We start from the raw sequence: 18,519 nt of genomic DNA, 5'->3' as shown, positions 1-18,519 counted from the left end.
GAGGGCCATCCAGCTGAATTAGAAAAAAAGAGCCATTAATTAACTTGACTTAAGCAAGGCTGATGCAGGGCAATGTGACCTTTTCTCTATGTCATATGCCACGTGGATTTCAGCCTCAGTATGATGCTTTGTCACCAGCAATCCCCATTTTTTAGATCACTGGTTTGCAGGGGGTTGTTGAGAGTGTGAGATGAGGGACGAAGGGCGGACAGAGTAAGGTGGAGATATGTGTTTAATGACATGCACACATCAAAGAAAGCAGAACCCTCTGTTACACTATACTACTGTCTTAGGCCACTTTTTAAAATCCGGGCCTTAGTAACTAGCATACTACGTGCAAAACTCAAAAAGTTCTTGATGCAGCAACTTCATCATTCTAGTCAGTGCACTTATGATGAAGTCTAATTGCATGTTATATTTCAAACCAATCCACACACCATCTGGGATGGAGCCTCTGCAGCACACCTTAAGAACTGCTGCATTAGATCTGGGAAATATTCCCCTACCTCAAAGTCATCTTGATTCTGAGTTTCTCTGTAAAGACTCCATTCTGACCCTGAGGGTGAAATCCTAGCCCTATTTTCTTCAAGGGAGCCAGGACTCCACCGTCAGAATCCCGTCTCCTTGGTCTCCATAGCAAAAAAGACAAAACAAAACAAGAAAAAATAATTCTAACATTTGTCAAATTCCACAGGACACAAAATGGGCACAAAAAGAAATGATCCTTTCAAAATTCTAGGAGAGCATTAATTGACGTAGAACAAAAAATGGCAACAAAATACTTTAAAAAGACTTTAAAAAGTAAGCCACCATGGCTTAAATTTAGAAGGCCTCATTTGAAACTTCCCTCAACTTTTATCTCATTGAAAACACTCCTTTCTTGCTAAATAAACATGATGTGATCAACAGTAGACCTCAAGAAAATCCTTTTGCATCTTGTTATCCCGCAGTTTAGATTAGGGCTTTTGTAACTTGCCTTCGTAACTCAACCACAGGATCAGCTCTGTTACCCGCTGCTGTAACTTTTCAGTGCTAATATATTATTTCTGTAACATGAAGACCAAAGACAGAACACAACATTCTCCAGTAGTTGTGACTTAATTTCAATTTCCCCTTCCAATGCTTGAACTTCTGGGGCATTAACTATTCAGATTGTTTGTCAATTTCTCTTTTACTGGACTCAGTTATGCTCCTTGCAAAGCGGAATCACACTAGGAGGAGGAAGAGAAGCACCAAGTAAGCATTAATCCCTGGAGTAATTACATCTCGGTAAGGCAAAAGGCCTTCCAGAGGCACTGGGGGGCTGGAATGCCTCACACTTGCTACAACTGTACAACAGGCCTAGCTAGCTCTCCCCACCACGCAGTCCTTCAGGAGAGCAGCAGGGAGGAGCCATGACCCTGTCTTGCCAAAGCACTCCTGTCCGGTGATGCTAGCCCGCAGCAGCCACTTCATCAATGCAGTTTCCTATGCCTGCAGCCAGATGATGAGTGATTTCTGCTAGGGTGGGGAAGAGATCCCTGTGCTCAGGCTCATCAACTCGTCCATAATATGTCCTAAGAGAGAAATGGCTCTGCCACTGACCTGCTGTGTGTCCTTGGGCAAGTCACTCCAACTCTCTGTGCTTTTGTTTTCTTTCCCACCCTTTGTTTGTCTTGGCTATTTAGACTGTAGGCTACATGCAGCAGGGACCATCTCTCACTAGTGTTTGCAGTGCCTAGCACAATGGGCCTCCACTCCCACTGGGGGCTTCTAGATGTTACTGTAACACGGGTAATAAATAATAACAAACCCACATGCATGCAAATTTTTCTTTTTACATTCCTATTTATTTTGGAACGGTATCCAATAAGATCCCAATGCTCTGTTGCACTTTCACTTGTGCTATCCAAAAGACAGGATCCACCATATATATATATTTCCAGGATCCACCATCCGCCAAGTGTATATTTTATTTATTTTTCTGCCTTCAAGGCTTTTTCCTCACTTTTGACCTTTATACAACACCATTAATGTTTTCAATTAACTGGATGTATCTTGCTATATCTACTTATGGCAGATGGCTAGCTGAGATATTGCCAGAAGGCATTCAGATACTATGGTGATGGGCAGCAGTATGAAATCCTAAGATAGAACTATCTATTTCACTTTTATTTTTGTTTGCAGTGTTGCTGCAGCCAGGTTGGTCCCAGGATATTAGAGAGACAAAGTGGGTGCGGTAATATCTTTTATTGGACCAATTTTTATTGGTGAAAGAGACAAGCTTTCAACCTACAGAGCTCTTCTTCTTCTTCAAGAACACAGTTGCGTTTAACAAGACCTCTTAGCTCTTCTTCGAGAGCTCTGTGTAAGCTCAAAAGTGTCTCTCTCTCGCCAGCAGAACTTGGTCCAAAACAACGTATTACTTCACCCATCTTGTCTCACTTTTATTTTTAGTAGTTCCAGAGTCTTGAGCAGTTCCCAGCCACTTTCCACACCCCCGCTCTTTAAGAGCCTTTTTCATTATGTTGCCAAACTTGGGGCTGGGACTTTCACAGAGGACTTTTCACGTGTCTGGTGCCCAGCTCCCACAGAATGTCTACCATGGCACCGAACTCTCATAGAAGCTTTTGAAAATCCCAGCCAAGGTGTTAAAGTTAGGCAGCTAACTTAATATGCAACTAAATAAAAGAAACCTGCTTTTCAAAGGTGCTTAGCAATCCCAGCTCCTGCTGGAGTCAATGCAATGACAGTCGTATACTCCAAAACAGCCTAAAAACAAATTGACTGTAAAAATAAACATTTACAAATTCAACATTAAAAAATGAGAAAATAAAAAGCCTGGACAATGAGAATATCACCAGTGTTCGCTTTCCATGTCAATATGCATTTCTCTTTAAGAGTTTCCATTGCCCTTTAAGCGATTCTATTATTCACACATAACATTTCTAATCATTCTTTCAAGCATTGCTATGTAATTTACCAATGTTTAATGAATGCCAGAATAAGCACTAGAAGGAAACTGCACATAACTGGACAGTAACCCAATGGGTTTAACAAGGCCTCCAAACTTTTCTTTTTTGAATATAATCTTTATTCAAATGTTTTCTCCTTTGATGAGGGATAATGGCTTTTTTATTAGTAGTATTACTCACTTTTTCCCACACCACCCTCTCTATAGCCCACCGTGTCATAACTTCTGAATCTTCTAGGGACACAATGAAAAGTTATTAGTTATATATATCTTTGGATATCCTATAAGTATGTTCCGTTAAAGAAACCAAAGTAAACAAATTAGCCTGTGTATTACTTTCCACTGAATCAGGGCCACACTTTATTCTATTTACTACATGCGGACATGGTAAAATTGTTAGAGAAAACCTGATTCACACGTATTTCTGAGAATAAGAATGACTAGTTGAATCTGCTCTAATGTGGGGCTCAGTATTTGTTTTCAATAAAAATTTGCAGTGTTAGCCACTGTCATTTCCAATGTCTAGAGAAAATATACATTGTTTTGCTCACGTTAAAAAAATCTGGTGAATTTTTCTTTGGAGCAACAACTTATAGGGGTGGCTTTTTTTTTTCCAGATGTGTGCCTTTTGCTGTCCCTGTGGAAATCCACCCCAATTTGGTCAAGTTATAAGCCTCTGAAAAATTGCAGTTTGCACATGCTTAGTAGAGATTTCAGAGATTTTAGCAGCTAAATTCTGCAAAAATTCCCTCTGCACAGGGCATGCTGAAGACAAGGGCTGAGCAGGGCTTTCCCTGCAATTACAGCTCTGAACTATTGTTGGGGGTGGCTTGGGGTGGTAGAGAGAACTGACAGCAGGAAGCCTGCTTCTCTTGTGCCCAGACAGTGTGGAGAAGGAAGTGTCCTGATTCAAAAGTAGAGGGGCCAAGAGCCAGATCATGAATGAAAAGTTTGATTTCAGTGACTTTCCTCACATTACACAGGAACTCTGTGGCACAGGTAAGGATAGAATCCAACTGCACGAAACCTTAATTCTGGCATTTCCTAACTTGAAAGAGAGAGAGAGAGAATGAGAGAGTGTGTATATAAAAATTATAATCTAAACAGACAAGCAGGCAAAGAGTGGGAGAAAGGATGGGTTATCCCCCTTTTACAGATGGTGAATTAAGGAACAGAAAGATTAAAGCCCAGATTTTTAAAGGTATTTAGGCATTGCTGAGATCACCGTCACAACATCTAACTGACGGAAGAGCCTAAATACTATAGGCAGTTGATGGGATTTATACTCCTAAGTGCCTAGATACCTTTTGAAAAAGATATTATATTTAGATTCCTAAATCAGTTAGGTATTGTGACTCTGAGTGCAGCAACGCTTAAATACTTAAAAAAATCTGAGCCTAAGTGACTTGCCCCAAACCACCAACTGAATCTGTGGTGGAGCCAGGAATCAAACCCTGACCTCCTGAGTTCCCCTTGAGTGCCATCATCACAAAACTACCCTCCTGCATTGTTTAACATATAATTCCTCAGAAATCAACCCCTCCACTTACTTAATTCTGTGTTGCTGTTTGTTAATCTCTCTCTGGTACTGAGATGCAGAGAGCTGTATGTAATTGTCTAGGTGTGGTCTCACCAGCCAGGGATGATCACTTAGCTGCGTTTCTAAACGACCATTTTTCTACAGGACCAGAGCACCCTCTGTCTCAACCTCCTTTTCGCATTGTCCTTCTACAGGAAAGCACTCGTATGCACAACAACTTAAAGATGCTTTTATCTGAAACATCCATGAAGGAAATCCTGGGTCTCTGATGAACCTGGCTTCCTCAATTTCCTGTTTGCAGCACAGCTGTCTGCATTGAATGGGTCTTGGGGACATTTTTGGGGAAATATTTGTCTACCTCTGTTGGAAGCCAGACTCCTTGAGTTAGAAAACAAGGATTTACACACACACACAAAATCATAGTGGAAACAAAACAAATGAAAAGAAAACAAACCAATAAAGAACCTATCCTATCATAACATTTGAGGTTCTGGTCTTTGCTGGCTTTGGAGTGGGTTCAAAATAAATGAAGGAAATGTGCATTTCATTAAAAGCTAATATTTGGAAGACAAGGGGGGGAAATGATGAAATGCTTCCAAATGCAGTCGCAAGGACACTGCACGCAAAAACAGGTTCCCAATTCTCCTTTATTTGTAACACTGCTACCTGGGAATTAATGCATGACATGGAAAGGAAGGAGGCAATTGCTATACACGTTTGTACCAAATTTTCCAGTGCCTTGCCTCATTTTTCAGCAGTTACAGTCAAATCTTTCTATAAGGACCAATTTGAGCAATCAGTGTTTTGATCTTTTGCCCAACCAGACACTGAATGTGGATCAAAGGAACAGCAAGCTTCCCAAATCAGACGTGTCAGAGAAGCAACATCTCTACCATATAAGGAAAAAATAGACCAGGGATCAGCAATCTTTGGGACACGGTCCGTCAGGGCAAGCCGCGGGTGGGCCGCGACGGTTTGTGTATCTGCAGCGTCTGCACGTTTGGCCGATCGCAGCTCCCACTGGCCGAAGTTCACCACTCCAGGCCAATGGGGGCTGCGGGAAGCAGCGCGGGTGGAGGCATGTGACCAAGGGATGGGATGGGACCAAGGGGTTTGGAGTGTGGGAGTTCCCGGCCAATGGGAGCTGCAGGGGTGGCACTTGAGGTGGGGGCAGTGTGCGGAGCCCCCTGGCTGCCCCTACGCATAGGAGCAAGAGGCGGGACATGCTGCTGCTTCTGGGAGCCGCGCAGAGCTGCAGCACGCATGCATGGAGTGGTCCTTGACCCCGCTCCCCGGCTGCAGCACGGGAGCAAGGCAAGCCTCAGACCCTGCTTGGCAACCCTACTAGCACCCGTAGAGTAGAGATTGGCCTTAGAGTCTAATCACTCAGCCCACAGTCTCTACTCAGGCAAAATTCCCCTCTGAAGTCAGTGACATTTTTTCTTGAATAAAAACTGGGCAGAATACACAGGATGATACCCTTAATGGGATCATCACATGCAAACACACATGCAAATGCAAAAAGATTCACCAGAACTGACGTTCACGACACTCAAATAGGTTGTTTTTTAATGATCTAAATCATTATCTTTATGACAAACAGTCATTTCTGAGCTTCGGTTCAGCTAGTTAAACTCTTTGTTAAAATAGCCTGAAGTCAGTGAGCCCTGATTATCATTTAAGCTAAGGGCTTATCTACACATGGAGCTGAAGTTTTTCAGGAACAGCTGTAACTGGAAAAAACTCCATGTGTGGACACTCTTGGGCCATGTCTACACTACAGACACAATGGCAGCATAGCTCCAGTGCTGGCTACTCTAAACCCACAGTGTAAAGGCGGACTACAGCAACAAAAGGGCTTTTTCTGTCACTATAGGAACTCCACCTCCCCAAATGATGGTAGCCAGGTTGACGGAAGCATTCTTCCATCAGCCGGACTGTGTCTACACCTGGCATTAGGTCAGCCTAGGAATGGCAACCAGGGGTGTGGATTTTTCACATCCCTGAGCGCCGGAGCTATGTCAACCTAAATTTTATGTGCAGACCAGGCCTAATTCTGGAATAAGAAAATCCACATATGGAGTTAATCAGGAATAGCTCTTCTGAATAGCAACTTGTGTGGACAAGCTTTAAGGCCCCTTTAGTGTAAAGTGGGACCAATTTACATTTACACACACTTGAAGGCCCTTTTATACTGGTAGAGCAGTAAATGCGAATCAAGCCCGATGGAGTTGCAAAGTGATGTAAATCAGCACAGAATCTGGACCTGCATCTCTTTAGAAACAAAGCTTCTTTTAAACAAGTCATTCTTACTGATTAGCTGCTTCTGACCAGTATTATTTATTCTTTGTATTGCAGCAGCTCCCAGAGGCCTAACCTGAAATCAGGACCCTATTGTCTTAGATGCTGTCCAAATAGGTAGTGGGAGACAGTCCCTGCCCTGAAGAGGTCATATGCTAAGGACTGGAGTGGCACTTTATACAATCAGCCCAACTCAGGGGCAGGGCGTCGTCACGAGAGCATGGGCAGCAACCCAGTTGGGGCTCAGAGCCCGTCCTCCCCTCTTTGCTCTATGGGGGAAATAAACTGCACCAGCCATTTCCCCAGCCAGCATACTCAGGTTGAAGGGTGGCAATGTGGAGCCACGGCTCTATTCACTTCTTACCCCTGGCTGTCCACCTTCACAGCGGGAGCAGCCAGGTCTGGCCCTAGACCAAATAGTGGCCCCAGGTGAGAAGCGTCTTTAGGACTCCCTCTCCATTTGTTAAACTTTCAAATATCGTATTTTTATTGCATTTGTAGCCTATTTCATGACTTTGATGCACTATGTGCATGCATGATTTACCCCTGTCATATAAGATGATAAATTTGCACGCTAGGATCTGTAAATCTGTATTTATCCATGCCATATACAAGCAAATACAAAAAAAAATTGTTCCTCTAAGCTTATAGAAACTATTTAATTTTAAGAATAACTGAAATGTACTAACGTCAAGAAATTGAACTGTGCACCAACCTTGGGTGGACCAGTATTAAACAGTGTTACAGTAGGCACTAGCCTTAGAATGTTAACCCTAGTCCTTTAGCTCAAAAGGTCACTTTTCTCGCCTTCGCCCTGGCAACTGAAGCACAGCGAGGGCATGGCTGACAACATTTTAGGAGGTTCAAGGAAAATGTAGTTCTCAAAAAGTCTGGAAGGTTCCATGAGATTCTACAAAGGTCCAGAGCATTCTAGGAGGTTTGTGAAAAATGAATCCATATACAGAATACCTGAAAGGTTTTACTTCAAACATTCTATTTTCCCTTTTCTCCCTAACAACAAAAACAGCACCCTGATCCTGGCGCCCCCCAACCTAGGAGGTCAGTTGGCTCTCCTGCCCTAAATCCGGCCCTAGGAGCAGCAGCCTGGTGGTGGGCCATCTTCCCCCAACCTGCAGAGAGTCTGATGATATGTGGAGTCCATGCATATGTGGGGTCCCCATGTGGGGGTCCCCATATTCTTTCACATGGACACACTGATGAGCATACAACTGCGTGCCTAATAACGTGTCTTTCAAATGTTACTATTTCAGGAAGAAGGAAAAAGCCCAGCATTGTTCTATCAGTCATTTCCAGCAAGCAGATCCTCTGATATCTTAAGTGTCATGGAGAAAGAAAGCAAAGGCCTGACCCTACAAATCCTCTATTCAGATTACTCTTATGGAAATCAATGTATGTAGAGACAGCTTGCAATATCAGGCCTCAAACTGGTGAACTAGGCAACAAAATTCAGACAGCAGCCAAAGATCAATTGCATCCAATTAAGCTAAATTAATAAACATATGACATAGTCTTGCTGAGTTTGATATTCAGTGAAATTATAATAATAAAAGCCTGGGTGTGCAAACCAATCACACAAATGAAAAGCCATTACTTCATCATAAAAACATTACCAGCACAACTGAAAGGACATGAGCTAAGCTCAAGTGATGTAACTTTCATAGCCTTGCCTTCAATTAACATGGCTGATGCAATGTACGAATGGCCTCCAAAGTAAAGGAAGGCGCTTGTCACTGCTCACCCCCCTTTTTTCTGTTTCAAACATATGCCAGGCTGGTAGGCCTCCATGCATTTTAATTACTTGGAAATTGGCCCTCCACATGTGAGAGCCCCAGGGCAGCTAGCCACAAGGGACTTTAGTTCTTTCTACTTTTACGAACTAATTTTTTAAATAAATATTAGGCCATGATTTGTTGCTAACTGGCATTTCCCTCCTCCATGTTCCCTCAAAGAGTTGTGACAACAAAAATATGTCCTCTTATTTTTGTTTTCCAGTTATTTTCTTGCATGTGAAATGCTGCTATCAATGGGTTGATTAAAAAATCAATCCACCACATGTCCTATCTCAGGAGACGTTAGCTGTTGGGTTACAACTTCTTATGGATTTTGGACCAAATTCTGATATCAGTTTCAGCAGTGTAAATCCAGAGTAGCTCTACTGACTTTACTGGATTCGTTCCGGATAGACACAGGTATAACTGAGATCAGGATCTGACCTGAAACATTTCTGAATTAACCAAGATTATTAGGGCTGATTGAAAATATCCTATCAAAACTATTTTTTCAACAAAAAATTGGAGTTTTGACTAAAATTTACATTTTCACAGGGTCTGCTTTCAGTGGAAAATTTCAGCTTTTCCTCAAAAAACTCAAAACCAAAACATTTTTGGCCATAAGCTTTTGAGTTTTTTTCTTTTTTACTTTTTCTTTTTTCCTTTTTAATGAAAACAAAAATTTCTCTGGAAAATGTTGACAAAAGTGATTTGCTTTCATTCTCAGCAAAATTTTCCATGGGACAAAAATCCCCTTCTTCCAAACAACTCTAAAGATTATGTGGAATTGAAGTGGATTAGTTAAACCATATTAAATCCCTGTGGGGAGCTGTTATTTGGAATTAAAGTGGCCTGAATTTGGTTTAGGGCAAGTCTACATTTAAAACACTGCACCGCTTTAGCACTTTAATGTAAGCCAATGGGCGAGAGCTCTCCTGTCAGCAAAGTTAATCCACCTCACCGAGAGGTGGAAGCTATGCTGGTGGGAGAAGCTCTCCCATTGGTTTAGCACTGTCTACACGTGGGGGGCGGGAAGGGGGAAAGAGAGGGATTAGGTCAATATAACTGTGGATTTTTCACACCCCTAAGTGATGTAGTTATACCGATATAGGTCTGTAGTGTAGACCAGACCCGAGTTTAATTCACTTTGAAAGTGAGCTAAACTATACCAAATTAAGGGCACTTTAATTCTAAATGAAGGTGTTCACACAGGAGTTTAAAGCGGTTTAACTAATCAACATCAAAGTGACACCTTTAGTTAATTTTAATTTTCCTGAATGTCACCGTGTAGACAAGCTCTCACAGTGGGATCCTGCTGGATGCAGAGCTCTTTTGAAAACCTATATCCTATTGTGGGTGCTCTTTACTTGGGAATCTGGCTAACAGGCGGTGAACCAAAGCCCACGGAATTCGACAGAAAAACTCTCATTGATGTCAATGGGCTCTGGATCAGGTCCACAGAGAAAGAGAGTGAGAGAGAGTGTGTTGGTGTTTATGCCTGCTTCTCTTTCATATGGAATTAATGGTGGTTTAATGGGGTATGAAAGGATGTTTTACTGGAAACAATAAGGAACAATTGTCTAGCTCACGTTTCATTTCACAGGTCATTATTGCATTAAGAAGTAAATCGACCAAGTCCGGTAAATAACAGTCTGTGTATTGCCGAGAGCTCCAAACCAACAATCTTAGTCACGAACTAATATCTTTGTCATTTTTAACCCTTGCAGGGATCTGCCAGAGGCTAAACAATTACAATCTTCACCCACCCCTAGCAGGTAAACATTATTCATTTGACTTCTCATCCCCTGTTCCTGCAAGCCCCATGAGGCTGGGGGTTTGCATTGTTGTTTTGTTTATTAGCCAACCTAGCCAACACCGTGTGTCTGGTGGCCTTGAAAAACAACACATATTTTAGAGACTGCTGCAGGCGTCTTTAAACCGGCTGCTTCCTCTGCAAAATTAATTGTTGCAAAGTGCACTGTTTCCCTTATAAAGCTCTGCAAACTAATAGTCAGCAGTTTGGATGGATTGTGGATATGCCTCAAAGATCTAGGGAAATTAATACAATTATGCTTTGAGATACAGGTCACATTTGTATTATAATTGCAGGAACATAAGGATCTAGTTTCTCTTTGATGTCTGTGTGCAGCTCCCACAAATGCTTGAGAGGCAGCATGGCCTAGTGGATAGGGAGTCAGGATTGCTGAGGTCTATTCTTGGCTCTGCCACTGACCTGCCATGTGAGTGTGGCCAAGTCATTTCACCTCCCTGCCTCTGCTTCTCCTCCCACTCTTTGTCTTGTCTATTGAGATTGTAAGCTTTCTGGGGATGAGACTGCCATGTGTCTGCACAGTGCCTAGTAAAGGAGCCCTGATCTGGGTTGGGGTCTCTAGGTACTGCTGTGATTGAAATAATAATAAGACAACACTTGCAATAATAAAGACATGGCTGTTTGTAAGAGGGTTTGAGGACAGGTAAGGGGAGCTACTCAAAGGGGTGAGGGGGAAGTTTCCAGATTAGCAGTCTCCCTCCACCCTGCTTCCCACCTGCTGCAAAACCTCCTCACCCCCACACACCACTTAAAACAGCCATGTAGACATTCTTGCTCAGGTTGGAGCCCAGGCTCTGAGACCCATACGTCTTGTCAGGCCAGGTAGGAACAAGCCCCATGAGCCTGAGTCAATTGATCCAGGCTCTAAGGTTTGCAGCCATGGTTTTTCGTTTGGTTGGGTTTTTTGTTTTTGTTTTTTTGTTTGTTTTTTGCAGTGTAGTCATATCCTGAGTATGTGGGATTGGGGAGAGAATCTTTACAAACTAACTAATTATCCCTGTAGCTATGTCTCTATCTTATGTAGAGAGAGCCCCATCACCAGAATACTGGGGAAATTCCAGAAGACTGGAAGAAAGCTAATGTGTGACAACTTTTAAAAAGAGTAAAGGTGATGACTCAAGTAGTCCTAGGCCTGTCAACCTGACATTGATCCTGGGCAAGTTAACGGAGCAGCTGACACGGGACTCAATTAATAATGAACGAGAGGACGGTAATGTAACTAACACCAATCAACATGGGTTTATGGAAAACAGACTTTTCAAACTAACTTGATATCTTCTTTGATAATTTTTTTACAAGTTTGGTTGATAAAGGTAATATTGTTGACATAATATACTTTGGCCCTGTCTACAATTACAAGCGTCCTGATACAGCTGTGCTGCTGTAAAAGCACTTGTGTAGCCGCATTATGCCAATGGGAAGAGCTCTTCCCTTGACATAATAAAACCAGCTCAATGAGGGGCGATAGCTAGGTCGGCGGGAGAACGTTTTCCGCCGACATACCACTGTGCATCACTCAGGGGCGTATTTTTTTCACCTCCCCTGAGTGACAAAAGTTTTGCCAACATAAGCAGAAACCCCATGAATTAGCATCTGTTGGGAGGGGAGCAGGAAGAGAAGAGAAAGGAGTATGATACATAGGCAGAACTCTTCCCTTCTGGTTGTAGCCTCCCCTTAGCATGCAGACCCATGCTGACACTGTAGGCCTCTGTCCCCATTTAATGGCTGGGCCACCTAACAAGGATTATTGTCCCATCTTAATGGAGCTGGTCCTATGGCTCAAGCAGTAGAGACTCCTGACTTTAGTCCCCAGGTTCCATGATCCACCAGGGCTGTTGTTAGACAAGCAAAAGCAATTCATCTCCCTTAGCTCACAATAGCAGGACACAGATATTTAAACCTTGTCCTCACTAGAGAACAAAGCGTACTAGCTATCAGTCATCTTCAAAGCTTGTTCTTAACATGAGTTCTGTTGGGATCTCAACCAGGGTTCTGTCAGAAATCATATGTTCATGACAATTACAGAAAACCATGGCAACCTTTCTGATCACAGCAGGTAAGTATTTTTTTAAGTAACTTTACAATTTCCCTTTAATTCTCTCCACTGCTATTTTCAGCACTGAAAAGCCACATCTTCCATGTGTCATTTGTTAAAACAAAAAGAAGTTTCTGTCTGTGAAACAAAACTGTGTTAGTAGAAAATACTCAAAATTTGGGGCTGATATTGTAGCTTTTTCAGTCCTTGCAAATCCAGCAAACAGATGATTTTTCTCAAATTTAATACAGCTGCAGTATATGATAATGCATAGCCAGTATTTGTTTTGTATATTTGGAATATACTAAAAGAGACACTGTCAGATTAAAAATAATATTTTTCAAACACAAAATATCTTCACCTGTGGCACAAACAACAAATCTGATTACTAACACTGAAAGATTAAAAAGAAATTAACCGATGTTTGACAATTATGCTAATATTTTACATTTCTCTCAGACTGGAGAATGAAAACAGACTGGGTAGTTTCACTTTTGTTTATAAAAGTCAATTTCTCTGTCAGGTTCTCATGCATTAACACAATGCTACAATGTCTGGGTAGCACGCACTGCAGAGAAATGTTTATTTGTTTAATAAAAATACTGCCCTCATTAGATATTTATTTAAATATAGAAATGCCCGCCCCCCCCCCAATTTTTTTGGTTTGGTCTTAGATTTTGGGTAGCCATATGTTTTCAGAAACTGGACTAGCAGCCCACTTTGAATCAAAATCCTGGCTCCAAATACCCATGAACGCTGGACTGTTTAAAATCTAGAGGCTTGTCTACATGGCAAGTTACTGGGTGGCAAGCCAAGGTGTGAATCTGCAGCACACCTGCTTGTTGAGCAGTAACGTCCCAGGTCGAGACTGAACCGCATCCTGAAAATTATGGAATATAGTGTCCATGTGGGAGGTTATTCTGCAGCAACCTGGTGTGCTGTAAAAATAAAAGGAGTACTTGTGGCACCTTAGAGACTAACCAATTTATTTGAGCATAAGCTTTCATGAGCTGTAGCTCACGAAAGCTTATGCTCAAATAAATTGGTTAGTCTCTAAGGTGCCACAAGTACTCCTTTTCTTTTTGCGAATACAGACTAACACGACTGTTACTCTGAAACCTGTGGTGTGCTGTAGATTCACACCTGGCTTGCCACACAATAACTCACTGTGTAGACATGGCCTGGATCTGAAGTTTGCATTTTAGTTCATTTTAAAGAACGCTAACACCCAAAGTAGCCTTGGGAAAACGCCCCCTACATTCAGAAATTTTGGACCCCAATCTTGCAAGCGGTTCAATGGAAAGTGAGTATTATTTCACACATATATAAGAGTTTGAAGGATTGGGGCCTGGGTTAGCTTTTAGCATGCAGGCATTCAGACGTTTAGCCACACCTCTTTCGTATGGACAATGTACCAGCCATTTTTTGAGAGCAGGTTTATTATTTCAATAATTCAAGCAGTTTTAATTTTGTCCAAGTCAAAAATACCGAAGTAGAAGCCTTTCTTGGAATATGCAGGAATTTCTGTTTCCGGTCCTGGGAATCACAGAACCATGTGAAAAAATAAAAATCAAACGAACATGTTTCCTGAACTTTTCTGAATCTCAAACATAGTTTGGGTCTCATTCAGTTTGTAGTTTGCTTGTTCCTTATTTATTTATTTAACACTTTTATTAATTTTCATTGCAAGTAACTCAAGCTATGTGCTATCTCTATCCTAACATCAAGTGGTTCATTCTACAGTGAGTCAAAATCTTTTAATTGAAGATTTTCTTCAACAAAACATGACTTTTTTAACGTCATGGAAATTTTTGCAAAATTTTCATTTTCTGCATTATTATTTTTTGATGATTTTGGGTTTTGAATGAAAACTCAAAAAAGCCCTACAAACGTTTTTGATGGGAAACAAAAACAAAAACTAAACATAAAATAAAAACACACTTTTTGACCGGCTCTAATACAAGCTTACTTTTGAACTAGTCTGTGCAGGGCTCTATAGCTTTTAAACTAGGGGATTGGCTGTCAGGACTCCTGGTGTTTATGCAGGGATTCAATGCATGACCTTGGGCAAATCACAGCTTCTGTGCCTCATTCTGTACAATGGGTGTAAGAATACATAACTACCCCACAGGGGTACTATAAATCCAACATGAATCAAAGTTTGTAAAATGTGTGGAGAATCTTTGAGGTTGTGCAAGGTTTCATTATTGCAATGTAGAAAACAAGTGTAATTTTTCTGAAGAAATTGATGGGGTTTATTAATGATGAGAAGAAAAAGGTAAAGAATAGCTGAAGCCCTTAAGGTCCTGATCCAGCAAATACTTATACACATGTGAGGGAGCTACTTAAAGTTACATCTATGTTTGTAGGATCAGGAGCTGAAACAGTTAAACTACTCGGAATATGCAAAGAAATTGCTCCCATGCAGCCATATGGATTTTTAAGCATCTCTTTACAAACCCAGCATGGAAGGCATTCTGGATACTCTGAATAATAAATAATAATAATTTAATGACATGGTGGCGGATTACTCTGCGTGCTGAATTTGGAGCCATGCTAAAGGGCAGAAATAAGGAACAGTAAGAGCTCCCTTTCGGATGCACAAAAGCACACCGAGGGCGGTCTCCTTCACTGCTCAGATGAGAACACTCAAAGGCACATATCCCGAAGATTCTAATATTTTCTGGGACTCCACTGAGCCTTTATGCTTTCATACCCTGACATCTGGAATGCTCCAAGTCTAATGTTTAACCATAAATATCTGCTGAGATTAAAGAGCCGTAGAGTAAGTTTCAATCTTTTGGGCCTATAATTGCTTGGGAAAAGAGAATGGTATTTTCCCCTCTAGCTAAAGAGAAAGAGAAAAAGACCTCTGCAAGCACAGATATTGGCAGACAAATTTTCTGACAACCATTTCCTTTCTCTGTTCCCCACCCCACCCCCTCATTTCTCTGTCTATAACACCATCTCACTGTCATTCCTAGGAGGAGAATGAAGAAAGTTTAAAAAAAAAGTTTCTCAAGAGCTAGCCAAGAACATAAAGCCAAGAACAATTTTGAAGCCAGGCAGACAGCATACCCTGCTCACCACTGGTATTTGTTCTGTCATTCATCTTTGTGTCAGGTCGCTCTCACAGCCAGCAAGTATGTGTTCATACTACTTTCATCAGTCTATTTTATTTCAAGCTCAAAAAGGCCCAGAGTGTGTCTTCAAATAACAAGAAGAAATAGAAGCTAGAAGGATGGTCCAGTAGACAGGGTATTAGCCTGGGACTCGGGAAACCCACATTCAATTCCCTGCTCTGCCACAGACTTCCTGAGTGACCACAGGCAAGTCACTTAGTCTCTCTGGGCCTCGGTGTCACATCTGTAAAAGGGAGCTAACAGCATTTCCCTACCTTACTGGGGTGTTGTGAGGACAAATGGATTAAAGGTTGGGAGGTGCCTAGACATGTTGGTAATGGAAGTCATATAACTACCATGGATAGATGGCACTTTGGACACACACGATAATTAGAAAAGGAGTACTTGTGGCACCTTAGAGACTAACCAATTTATTTGAGCATAAGCTTTCGTGAGCTACAGCTCACTTCATCAAATTCATACTGTTAGCTGGGTGGAGAATTGCGACCGTGAAGGAAATGAAGGAAATTTCCTTCACGGTCTCAATTCTCCACCCAGCTAACAGTACGCATCCGATGAAGTGAGCTATAGCTCACAAAAGCCTATGCTCAAATAAATTGGTTAGTCTCTAAGGTGCCACAAGTCCTCCTTTTCTTTTTGCGAATACAGACTAACACGGCTGCTACTCTGAAACCTGACACAATAATTAGATACACAAACTACATCGTGCCTGTTGTACAATCTCAAGACGTCTGTCGCAGAGCAGGGAACTGAATAGAGGTCTTATGAATCCCAGGCTAGTGCCCTAGCTGTTTGACCACAGTTCCTTCTTCCTACATGTCAAATGGTGCTATGTAAGTTGAAGGTTTTGGTTAATGTCTGTGTAGTATTTGTACATTATTAGCCAATGATACTCTTATTTATTGTTTCTATTAAGGCAGTGCCTAGAGCCTCGCCATGGATCAGGGCCCCGTTGTGCTAGGTGCTGTAGAAACACAGAACAAAGAGATGGTCCCCATCCCAAAGATCTTATAATCTGAGTGGATGCAACAAATGGGATGGGACAGCACAAGTAAACAATGAGATCCATGCCATGCCCTGCATTTCAAATATTTGAAGTTACTGAATGGATTAAATAAGAAATAGCATTAACCTCCCTTTGAGCCGTTCAATTGTACGTCTGATAAAGAGAACCCACCCACTCGGAGCCTATAGGGCTATTGCAGGAGGGGTGGGGGGAATATCTGGGTTGCATTCATTGGGTCTCCTGACCTTGAAGGGTAAAGGAAGGGTATTTTGACTTTAGCTTTCCTTTTACGGTGAACAGGATCTTTGGGGCACGTCAGGAACAAAGCTGCCTCCGGTCTCAGTTGCCTAGTAACCCAATGAGCTTTGCACTCACTAAGTGACTGTGCTCCCTGATTGGTCAGAAGAGCCAACAGCCCATCATTTAAGCCCTGCAGTAACAGCACCACTGTGGCTGCTCAATGCACTCCAGGTCTGCAGATGCACCAGACCTGTTTCCTGTCCAGTCCTTGCTCCACCCCTTGCCAGCTCTGCTCCAGCCCTATAGCCTGCCTGCCTTTGAACTCCTGACTCCTAGTCTGACCACTGGCTTGTCTCCAGTTCTGCCATCTGATTCTGTTCCGACCACTACTCCAGACTCCAGCTCTGACCACTAGGTTGCACCACCTGCACCTCAGTGTGTGACAGGCAAAGGCTGGGGCAAACATCTTCAAACTGGACACCTCAAATTGGAAGGTTCTGAAAAATTATGGCTGAAGGAGAAATTCAGAGGATGCAGAGGGCTAGCAAAGGTGTGTGCCACACTGAATTTGGAAAAGCACATATCCCTAAGCTGAGAGTGGGAGGGATTCTGCATATTACCTGATGATGCTAGCTCCTCTGGTTTGTGCTTTGAGCTGTAAACATAGGGTTAAAAGCTATAGGGGAGCAGTATGGGCTGAAAGCCACTGGAGGTGAGCAGAATAACTGGGTGTTAAGTAACAGGTGAATATTAGTAGGAGGCACAGGGGGTGGTGATTAACTGAACACTGTTAACTGCTGAGCTCTGCAATCTGGAATCAAGAGAGATAGAATTCCAAGAGCCAAATTCTATTCTTGGTTACACAAGCATAAATCTGGAATAACCCCATTTACTTCAGTGGAATCAATCCATCCTTACACTAGTATAACTGAGGTAGCATTTGGCCCAATGGGAGTTTTGTGGCCATGACCAAGGTCTGGATTTGACCGTAACTGTCTCGTGTGGAAGCCTCCATTACACTGTCCAAAGTATTCTGTGTTACAGAGAACTATGAATTCACCTCCAGATGAACCTGTGCCTTTCCAAATGTCAGCCTGAAGACAAAGGGAATTGCAGTTTTGAAAGAGAAAGACTCAGGAATTAGGACTGGAATTGGGAAGGGAAAAAAAATGCCACTCACATTTGGACGGTGAGAAGAAAACACCACAATTCTGTTCACGCCTGGGAGGCAGGCAGCATTTACCATATGTTATCAGCTTCATTACATAAGGAGACAAACCCCGTGGAGGGCAGGTTGCACCATTAGTGCAGTGGGGTTTCCTGGCATTTATAACTACTATGTGCCTGAGTGTCTTTAAAAATGGTACAAATCTTAAAACTATGGGAATTATGTGCGCATGCATGCTTTAATAAGCTGGTGCTAAACGGCAAATGATGCAGCAGTGTCTACTGAGAGATTAGCATTGGCTTGTGATTCATAACCAGGGCAGAGAAAGTGGTGTGGGGGAAGAGCATGTTTATGCCTAGACAATGTATTAATCAGCCTTCTAAGCAGCCAGTGAGGGAGGGATCCTTAGAGGAAAGCCTTTACCGGGTACACATTAGACATTTTGTTTAAAGATTAAAGTTCTTCTTGTGTTTAATCAGTTTTAGAGCAGGACAGAAAATGGGATTAATTAC

General features: G+C 42.1%; 1 protein-coding gene across 1 annotated transcript in view; it reads right to left on the bottom strand.

Annotated features, from left to right (window-relative positions):
• The window catches only part of PKHD1 (PKHD1 ciliary IPT domain containing fibrocystin/polyductin), a 370,485-nt gene that overhangs the window by 70,856 nt on the left and 281,110 nt on the right, over nt 1-18,519 (bottom strand). The window lies entirely within an intron of this gene.

The sequence above is a fragment of the Eretmochelys imbricata genome, chromosome 3 (assembly GCF_965152235.1).
Source record: "Eretmochelys imbricata isolate rEreImb1 chromosome 3, rEreImb1.hap1, whole genome shotgun sequence".
NCBI classification, from domain to species: domain Eukaryota; kingdom Metazoa; phylum Chordata; order Testudines; family Cheloniidae; genus Eretmochelys; species Eretmochelys imbricata.
The sequence above is the reverse complement of the archived record's forward strand: the minus strand, read 5'-3'. Positions and strand labels throughout refer to the sequence as shown.